This window comes from Simochromis diagramma, unplaced genomic scaffold, assembly GCF_900408965.1.
Source record: "Simochromis diagramma unplaced genomic scaffold, fSimDia1.1 OVJJ01000302.1, whole genome shotgun sequence".
In the NCBI taxonomy this organism is placed as follows: domain Eukaryota; kingdom Metazoa; phylum Chordata; class Actinopteri; order Cichliformes; family Cichlidae; genus Simochromis; species Simochromis diagramma.
Genome location: NW_024386792.1, coordinates 3,532,663 through 3,542,844, shown reverse-complemented (window position 1 = coordinate 3,542,844; position 10,182 = coordinate 3,532,663).

The following is a 10,182-nucleotide window of genomic DNA, read 5'->3' as shown; positions in this document are numbered from 1 at the left end:
AAGTGAATTAAACGCGCAGTCTCTTTAATGGACAGCACAGTCATTAAAAAGACTCTTTGTAAAAAAGAATTGTAATTGAAGTTTGTGGGGAATTGATCCTACGTTGCATCATATTTACGACAAAAGCAATCATTTACCTCATGGGTTCAAAGTTTCAATTGTTAGTTTCAAGTCTTCTCTAATGTCTAAAAATCATTTTGCCATTTAGAGTAAAATAGATAAGAAATATTATGGAGGTGATTTCTCAGTGAGAACCACCCTTCATTTGTTCAGCATTCAGATGTAGTAAAACACACTTTAAGAAGTCAGCTGTCAGTTTTCTGGTAAATATATTTTTTAATTCTCCAGGAAATCAGGTCAAGTTAGTCTGCTGACTTCTTTAGATTTTTTTGTGTGTGTGTTAATCACAACAAAAACAAACAACAAAAACAAACATAGCCAATGGCTATGCAATGTGTTTCAGCAAATGCCATTCCTCTTTTGCTTTCCACACAAACTACCACCTACCACCAAAGCTTGCTCAAGCGTAATTGGTCAATAGTACTTGAACCACGAGTGGACTGCAAACAGAAACTAAAAATCTTGCTTCTTGCCTGCACATTTGACTTATGCATATGCTGCTTAAAGAGATTCGTTTTCTCTGCCATCCCAGTTAATATCACCATATATAACAAATGCTCCTTGCCAGCTTGTTAGATAGAGAGCCAGTGCTAATCGTGTTGCCTTCCTATGTAACTGAGGTCACATTTGGATTCAAATAACCAAGATGGAGACTGGATCATCCCTAGTATGGCCATCGTTTGCATGCAGCTAACTAATTCGTTTATCATTAGTTGTTTCCAATCATCATCCAATCAGACAAGGTTAGCAAGTAAGTGGGGAACATGCACTGTTTCAGCAGTTGATCATCATAAGAGAAAAGAAATGCTTCAAATAAATACAAATTTGATGGTTAAAACACTCCCCATCAGCTTTGTAAAGTGATATGAGTAGCTGTGAAGAAGAAATGAAGAAATGGGAACTGATCCAATGCCAACTGGCCTAGCAAAGTTTCTGCAGTGAGTCACTTTAATATAAGAGATGATCCTACTATGAAAAGCAAAGTTGTTTCCATTATTGTCCCAGTCAGCTGTTAACATTTACCAGGACACCGAAGTTGAAAGCAAGACATGATATTTATTTTAAAAATCTGTCCTTTTCCTGCTGTGACCATTCTGAAAAAAGAGGGTGGGTGGAGGATACATCCTGTGAGTATTGATGTTAAACTTCACCTATAGCAGAGGCGCACACGCAGAGCATATCTACTTCTACTGTAGTCCACTACTGTCATGTAAGGAGTGATTCACTGAGCAAAGCTTGCTTCGCTGGGAGCTTACGGTACAGACTATGAGGAAACCCGTTACCTAGCAACCACGCTGATTGTCTCATGCTCCAGGTGTAACTTCCACGAAGAAGGTAGCTCGATGTGAACCAAGTGGCTGCTATGCTATTTGAAACCCTGTTATTCGTGTGATTGAAGAAACAAAAGGAAACTGAACACACATTGTGTTTGTGCTCTTGAGGTTTCCAAAAAAAGAAAGAAAGAAAAAGAAAGAATGAGCTGGTGAGCTTCAAGGTTTAAGAGAGAATCTCATGAGCTGAGGCGGTTTTCCCTGTCACACTGACTCATCAATCAAGCTTCAGCCTTTCTCTCTCCCTCCACACTTTTCCGTTCTGTGATCAGTGTTATAATTAATCAAACAACACCACGCAGCACTCTAATTAATCTCACCGCTTACTGCAAGTCTTAAACCAGACGTCTTTGCAGCTGTCAATCATCTGCAGGTAGATCAACTTCAGGGGGCACCAGTGGAAATGATTTCATTTTCAATATGCTTCTGCAGGTTTGTCTGAAAGCATCAGTTTAATTGCACTCACAAGTCAAAGTCCCTGATTTTTTTTTTAAACTCGCAGACATAAAGACATTTTTTTTTAATTTTTCATTCAGACAAGAAAAAAATTGTCTCACAAATCATTTAGTTGGCTCCTCCATCTCCTTCTCTCCTCAACCGTTGCACATCCCAACTTGTATTTTAACAATATTTCTCCCTAAGTTACACAAATCAACATTTGTTCATCCTGCCGCCTTTCTTACCTTTTTTAAACAGGCTTTTGAAAACCTTTAATGATTGGCTGTGGCAGCAGACCCGTGCTACTTGTTGACGTCTCTGAACGATCAGCACGATAAAAAGTGACCGTGACTCTTCCAGGTGAAAAAGCAATTTAAGTCAGGATGGTAGCTATATATACCTGCCCATGCACATGCCATTCCAACAAAGCTGTTGCATGTAAAAATATATTGGACCATGCAGAGAATATCACTGGCATGTCTGCACTGACTTATAACACTTTTATAATCACAGCATAAACGCATGTTATTGCCTATAAATCTCCTTGATCTTTATATAACTTTCATTTTGTGTGTGTGTGTGTGTGAGACCAAGATCATCCATCTCAACCAAAACTGTTATCCAATCCTCAGTTATATATTTTGATACAATGAGTGCAGCGATGTTTTTGATTCAGTGGTTGATATTGCTTGAAATGGCTCCAGGTATGCTTTGGCCAAGAGTCTGTTCAACATTTTAGAGAAGTGGGTTCTAGACAGAACAACTCCAGGCTCCCAGGAGAGGTGAGAGAGAGAGAGAGAGAGAGAGAAATGGAGAGAGCTGTGCAGCAGTGAGGAGGACGGTAGGGAGGCCGAGGCCTGGGAAACAGTGCCATCTATTGAATGTACTTCTCCTACCATATATGTTATAGCAGGAATGGTAAATCATTTGGAGCTGACAGCAAAGGTTTAATAGAGACGTTTCTTTCTCCGCTGAACATCTATATTTCCCTGCATGTCACCGATGCCAAGCACATAGTTAACTCAGTATTTAAAGACAAGTAATATTAAGAAGATGCAGCTATTAAATCATATATATATCCTGCAAATATATAGACATTTAATCTATAGGAAAAACATCCATGTAGATGCCTTTTTTAGGGTGATGCATTGTTAATTTTCAGGGGCTTTTGTGTTTTCTGAGGAGAATAATTGCCATTCATTCGATGATATATTAAACCTTTAAGGACATTAAGGGTATGTTCTCTTCTATGCAGTATATATGGGTGTAGTGTATACAGTTTAGAACTATTCCACTATATTTAAAGACTGGTAAAATCTCTGTACACATCAGAGTGAAAGCCTGGCTCTGACCACAAAAAGTGTTTGACAGCTGAGAAATGTATGTTTTTTTAGTCTGTTTAACACGTTGTATGTTTTTATAACATATTCTAACATATTCAGAATTTTTAATACTAAATTTAAATGTTTTTTATGCAAAATAAATATTTTGTATGATTGGATCTTTGTTTCAAAATCCCATCATCTGTTATGTACTTACGTACTGGTTTCTACTAATGGGTAACTAATAACAGGTGAAAGCACTATATATTCAAACCTCCTTGTACTTATAGTTATATTTAGTTTTCAAGTATAGTTATGCAATGGTTTTAGACTTAAAATGGTCCTCAAGGTGACTTTTATGTGTTATTTATTTGTCCAGAACTACAAAAATCTAGAGTATCAGCTAACCCCAGTTGCAACAATCACTGAGATGTAACCACCACTGAAGCAACACTGTATTAATATTTGATCATATTCAAATGTTGATTTGTAAATGAGTAATTTTAGGCTCTAAAAGAGTTAAATGGTGGTAAAAGTAGCAACAATGTGTAATAAGCACTCACCACTCATCACACGCTGAAGTGAGTGGACCTTGTAAATTATCATTATGACACTTTATTCACCAACAGCTACTACTGCCTACTGTATTGTAAGCTTTACCAGCATCCTTTTAGCCAGACGAATGTATTTAACAGCAATCATGCTCATGATAGCGTGAACCTACAGACTGGCTCTGACATCATAGAGGTCTGTAGGAGTTTGTGACAAGATCAGATGAGAAAGGACTTATTCACCAGCGCCGTGGTTGATATTCACAGTGAAAGACAACCGTCAATGCCCAACTGCTCACAATGCTAATTTCTGACACATCTCTGTGAATTTTATGCAAGATCTGTGGTGACATGCAGTGACCAGCGAAACCGCATCATAGTTCACGTTGGGTAATTGTTGCACGGAGGGTGGTAATAGCGCAGTTAATACTTGCGATGGAGTCATCTGTTTGTAACAGTTCACACACACTTATACCGTAGTTAAATGTACTATTTAAAGCTGTACGAATTATGACAGTTTTTTTCGTCATCCTGTGAAAAGCATCCGTGAGACTGGTCCTAGTTGTGTAGCATTTGAAACTGCAGACTGAAAATATGATAAGAAACTGGGTTTTTTTTTTCATAGATATCAGCATTTATGCCTTTATTGTTGCCAAATACAAAGCTTAAGAAATTTCACAAGTGTAGACATTTCTGCCTCCGTAGCTGCTTTAACACAAACATGGGGTATAATAAAGCTGATTGGCCAGTATGACAGATCAGTGCCGGTGTTTATAGTCCTTATGTCTTTGGAATGGTGCATGCAGCTTTTCACAATAGTGAGGCCAGAGGCCCGGTGATTTCTCTGGGGAGGAGCAGGATGTCTTGGATGAGATCAGGCCGGAGCAATGCCTCGCTCTGACATGTGTCAGCCTCGATTAGTTTTGACTGTTCAATGTGATGACCCCTTCAGCTGTAATCTACCAGTACCGGCTCTGACAGATTAACAGTGCTATTAATGTCTAGATGTTTTTTGCTCCTGCTGAGGATCTATTGATCAGAGGTGTGTTTTTCTTCAGTGGGAAACACTCAATGAGAGGGGAGTGTGTCATGTTAGGTCAAGGCCAGAACACGCAGTGGCACATAGTAGCATAGCAGTGTGGGGGTTTGAAGGTGGGCTGTTTTTTTTTTAAATAGAATATTGTGTGGGTGAATATATACAGAGAGATGAGGAATACCTTCCTTGATACTTCAGCTCAATTATTGAGATTACAGTCCTTTAAATAAAGTGATAATTTTACAAATCAGGTCCAGTTTCCCTGCAGGGACTCGACTCTTTTCCATTCTGTTTTTTCCCCTCGTGGTAGAGATTTTTTCCCCCTCCTCCAGATACTCTCCGCTCTTGCTTAGAGCCTGAAAACTCATCTCTTCTACCATATGTTGCTCTCACCTAACTGAATCATATCCCTTTTCTCTGAAACATATTATCTTCCTTCTCTACACCCTTGCAAATAAGATCCTTCTGCAGTCTCATTTGGTATTATTTTTATTTCAATTATCATTGCTTCTGTGTAAGAAAAAGAAAAAGAAAGAAGAAGAGCCATGGGAGAAATCTACCCTGACTCAAAAATTTCTAGTTGATGGCAGGTGTATGAATATGTTGCTCATTATTCTGATGTATCCATCAAAGTCGTTCTCTGTCATCTTTTATAACATGAAATATAAGAAGGATATCATTGCAATGCTGAAAAAAGAGAGGTACAATGGAAGGTGTAAGACCCCCATCTTGTGGTCAGACCTATAAACTGCTGCCATAAAGAGAAAGTCTCCAAATACCATGTACATTTCTATTATACACTTTATTAACCATACCACATAAAAAAATATCTGTTCTCTGGCCCGATGAGTCTTGATTTCTGCTGCAACATTCAGATGGTGGGTTCAGAATTTGATCTGAACAACATAAAAGCGTGAGTCTACCCTGCCTTGTATCAATGGCTCACGCTGCTGCTGTTGGTGTAAGGGTGTGGAGGATATTTTCGTGACACATTTGTGTCCCTTAGCACCAACTGAGCATTGTGTGAATGCTACAGACTACATGAGTGTTGTTGCTGACCATGTCCATCCCTTTATGATGACATCTACCTGTGATTGCTTCCAGCGGGATAACACACCATCTCTCAAACATCATATCATCTCAACTCAGTTTCTTGAACATGACAATGAGTTCAGAGTGTTCAAATGGCCTCCACAACTCATCATAGATGTGCAGCTGACAATTCTGCAGCAACTGTGTGAAGCTATCATGTCAATATGGATCAGAATGTCTGAGGAATGTCTCCAGCACCTTGTTGAATCTATGCTATAAAAAATTAAAGATGTTCTGAAGGCAAAAAGAGGGGGGGGGGGGGGTGTATTTTCACGTTGGCTTTTGGGATGCATGTTTCTTATTATATGATGTCTCTCACAGTTTTTTTTATAATTTCTTCTACTTTAATAAAATGTCATTGACGTTTGACGTTGGTAAAACATTTCACAGATCTTTATTTTGAGTTGGATTTTAAACAAAACGGCACCACAATGGTTTTGCCTTAATGTCTTGTATGACGATTGTGTCCTTCAGAATGACAATCACGGTATATCTGTAAACGTGATTACACCTTGTAATCAAGTATCTACACTGTCTTATCAACTGCTCCTGCGCCCAGACACAGGCATCTAGCTGCTGCTCACTTACAGCAACAGCTGACCTGGCAGCAGTACTGTGTGTCTTACCTTTAACAGAATGTGAGAGAATTGGGTCATTGTGGGAAAACATGGGCCCTCAGAGTCACTGCTGCCAAATGGTGTAAAACCTGACGTGACCTGAGATAACTGAATTTGTTTTGGCTGCAAAAGAAGTGCTGGGTGCATTTCAGACAGTTACCAAAGACAGACCTGTAGCTGACCAATATTGTCCTTGTTTTCATGATGGGCTCTGTGTGTGTGTGTGAGTGTGAAAGCTGTGGTGTGGGCAAATTACCAGATAAATAAAAAGCCACTTGTCCTTTTACACCAGGAGATTAACTTGGTGAAATTACAGAAATAATTTATGACTCTCACATTTATTGTCCCCATAAAAACCTCCATGTGTCAAGGCTGAATTTTTTATTTCATGCTTGTGGCCCAAAGTGTGGACTTCGCATTAAGGTGACAGTTGTGGTTTTTACGACGCTGCTCATTAGCATGCAAATGTGGTATATGCTGCTTCATTTATTGTTCCACCACATGTCTACATTTTCAATAATATGGCAAACAATAAATGGAAATGTCTCATAGAAATGTGGATTTTGCAAGTTTTAATAGAATTTCACACTCATCCTTAACATCATCAATCATCAATTTCTTTTTTTTTTTCCTGTAAAATAAGACAAAACTGTCAAAACTGCTTATTGTAGCATAAGGTACGGCATGCCTGGGTATCCCTGCTAGCCGTGTTGTCACAGGCATCACCTCTTTGCAGGGTCTCCCGAGGCCCGTGGTCTTAGGTGAGGTGAAAATAAGAACAATGTCTTGGAAAACTTATACTAGACATGCCAATCACCTGCTACTTAAGTCAGGCATACCACAGTATGAAGGTGAGGTCATGATGCTACCACTGCATAGATGCACAGAAATCTGTGGGGGAGAACTTGAGAATGCACGGCCAATCCTTGTTTCTTAGGGAGGGATGGATACATGGAGTCCCAACCGGCCAGAGATTTTCTGGTGCTGGTCAAAGCTCTAATCCAGATTCCCACTAATCTACAACACTGATGAAAGAGCTAATCAAGCTAGCCTGGAGCTAAATTTGTGAATTTCACAAGCAGATCCTCTGGGTGCAGCGGAGAAGTACGGTATGTCTGATTGGGTAACCTGAGACCCCTTGTTTGCCAGCGATCTCGTCCGTGACCTCGGCTTGGCTGAAGTCTAAAGTCCAATGCAAAACTGGTGCAGTTTGCAGCCAAGCGTGAGGAAACTGAAATTAGAGTCAGCACCCTCTGAATCCCTGATACTCTGCCACTGCCTTTGGTTTAGGAGGTCAGGCACAGAATTTCACATTCTTGTTCACAAGAGAGTGTCACGGGTGTGTGAGATCAGTAAGCGCTGGCAGGGATGGTCATATTGTTGAGGACTCTTAGAGCGAAGAGGAGCAGCATGAAATCAGGATTTGATGAAACTCTGTTGGCTGTTCTCTCTTTTTTGAACATTTATATATGCTTATACATAATATACTGTATGCTGGTCACTTCAATTCACCGAGGCACTAATGTTCATTCACCAACATGATGATTACATCATGCTCAAAAGTCGTTCCGAGGTAAAACTGTTTGTATGACATATTTCCTGTGAATATTTATGCACAATGTATTCAGTAAAAAGTCATCAAAGCAAAATACACACAATATACAAAGTTGTCATTAAATGTTCAGTGTTGAACACTAGAGGGTGACAGAGTTATTTTCTCCTTCAGCTTCACTAGACTGGAATGGAAATCCTTTAACCTTCACATGATATTTTGGGTCAGGGTTTCCTGTTTTTAACATTTGACCTGAATTTTAAAATGTTCAGTGTGTCTAAAGTTGTGATGTATAGTCTGACCCATATGTTTCACAGATCTGCCTCTCTCTCCATTAACCTTTGGCCCCAAAACCAAATCTTCATTTTTATTGGCACATCAATCTGAAATTGTGTGAGTGTTGTAGCAGCTGCAGTGTAAATAACGCACAGAGTGCGGGTGAGTTTCCCACATGGCTTTGATACAGTTGCTGTCATGATGTGGGCTCCCGAGGACCTATGTAGCACTTAAGAAATGCCACTGTGCTAAATTCAGTGTAAGTACAGTGTTAGGCTGAGCTGTTACAGCCAAAGCGCCTTCATCTCTCTAAATGAATAGCTCTCAGTATGTTTATATGGCTTGTGGTTTGAACCTGAAACCAGCAGCGCTTTGTAACTGATCACACGCTTTGCTTTGCATTGTTTTGTTAAGACTGGATTGTTTTGCTAAGTGATTTTCATACAAATCCCTGTGTGAGAAATATCCCCCAAATCCCTTATAAACTTCACTGTATTAGCAGCTGGCCAGAAAGTATCGAAAGAACCGGTCAGGGGAGGATTAAGCTTTATTGTCAACCTAATTGTTATTTATATTTTAGATAAAGGGATTTTTGTCATTGAGGGATTTTATGCTTTGTCATTCTGTACAGGATTTCCCTCTGCCGGGTTGGTTCCTGCTTAACAACTTCCTCCAGAAAGGCTGCTCAAACAATGCATATCCAAAGCTGGCTTCTCATCTGAGATCTCACTAAAGTCCACGCATACTGGATGTATTTCAAGTTTTCATTCTTCGCATTCTTTTCCATCTTCATATTTGATGTGCTCTTCTGACTTCATGTGTCAAATAATTGTTGAGAAGTTGTTCATCAGCCTTAAGTTGACTTATACCAAAAGTTAGACTCATTCGTTTCTGTGGCACTGGCTTCAGGAATGAGGCTACAGTGTTTCAAAAGTGGGTTAACTGATCCACAGCCTGTCCGTTGCAGCTCTGGTTGGCCTGGTTTTTTTTGACAAGCTGCACTGACAGTGTTTCCCAGGTCTGCGCTCTGCCAGGTTATGACGCAGGTGAGTGAGAGCCTGGATGGAAACGGTGGTGAGTTTCTCAGGAACCCACCAGGTGGTGAGTAAACCTGGCATTGCCAAGTATAATCCAAGGTCACTATTTGGCAGGAATCAAAAGTCCAGCTTGGTATTTGGGACATTCTCCAACATAAACATACTTGATCTATATGCCTGGCACACATATCCGTGTATTTTTTTATGCATACAGTATGTGCCATATATATATATATATATATATATATATATATATATATATATATATATATATATATATATATATAGTTTGTTTGTTTTTTGTTTTTTTCCCTAAAGCAACATGACACATGTTTGAGTTGACTCATTTAGCAAATCTTCCTCTGTGAAACAGCTGCATTCAATCCACAAACTTCTCTTTGATATCCTCTTTTTTTAAATTCTGTAAATGTTAAAATGGCCAAATTCAACAAAGGTTTGAATAAGAAGAATTCATTTTACATCATAGGGCTTTTCTCTGCTGTGGTTGGTAGAAGTTTCTAGTCTAATGTAGACTTAGAAGACTTTATTAGTCACACATTTGTCATACCAGGTTAGATCCCCCTTTGCCCTCAGAACTGCCTTAATCCTTTTTAATGTAGATTCACCAAGGTGCTGGAAACATTCTTGTGCCAAGAAAACAGGGGTAGGGTTAGCGCCCCCCCCCCCAAAAAAAAAAAACAAAACAAGGTAGGATAGATCCATGTGCTTATGTTATTCACACCAAATTCTAACCCTACCATCCAAATGTCACAAAAAGAAATAGACACTCATCGTATCACATTTTTCGAA